Source organism: Perca flavescens, chromosome 10 (assembly GCF_004354835.1).
Source record: "Perca flavescens isolate YP-PL-M2 chromosome 10, PFLA_1.0, whole genome shotgun sequence".
NCBI classification, from domain to species: domain Eukaryota; kingdom Metazoa; phylum Chordata; class Actinopteri; order Perciformes; family Percidae; genus Perca; species Perca flavescens.
This window is the reverse complement of record NC_041340.1, coordinates 35,670,606-35,671,205: the sequence shown is the minus strand read 5'-3', so window position 1 is coordinate 35,671,205 and position 600 is coordinate 35,670,606.

Here is a 600-nt window from a genome sequence, read left to right as displayed (position 1 = left end):
GTTGGCTATATATATATATATATATATATATATATATATATATATATATATATATATATATATATATATATATATATATATATATATATATATATATATATATGAGAGAGAAGAGCATGTGGGGGAGCTGTAGGGATTTCTCTGGGGGGGACGGGACGCACCCCGTCAAACCAGAGAGGCTGAATTTAAATAAAAAAATTAAAAAAAAAAAAAAAGATTTCCATGGATATCTCTTCAAAAAGACATTGTGGAAATTGTATGATATTGTATTTATTTCATTTGATTTTTAAGATTCTATTTTTCTTTCAAGTTCTGTATATATTGACATTAAAGATCATTATTGACATGCATCAAGTGTCGTCCAAGCTGGTTTGTTCTATCCCAAACGTCTTTCCACTCAGGAAAACATCCTAATGCAAGGCAACAACAGTGGAACTTTAAAGATGAGTCTTCCACTCATTTTTGGAGATGTAGATTGTGTTTTCTTCTTATTTAACTTCATGATAAAACCATTGAAGTGTTTATTTGTTACATGTTAAAACTCAGTATAACACAAGAAGTCAAGTTAAAAAGTCAGCAAATTGACTCTGTAATGTGAAT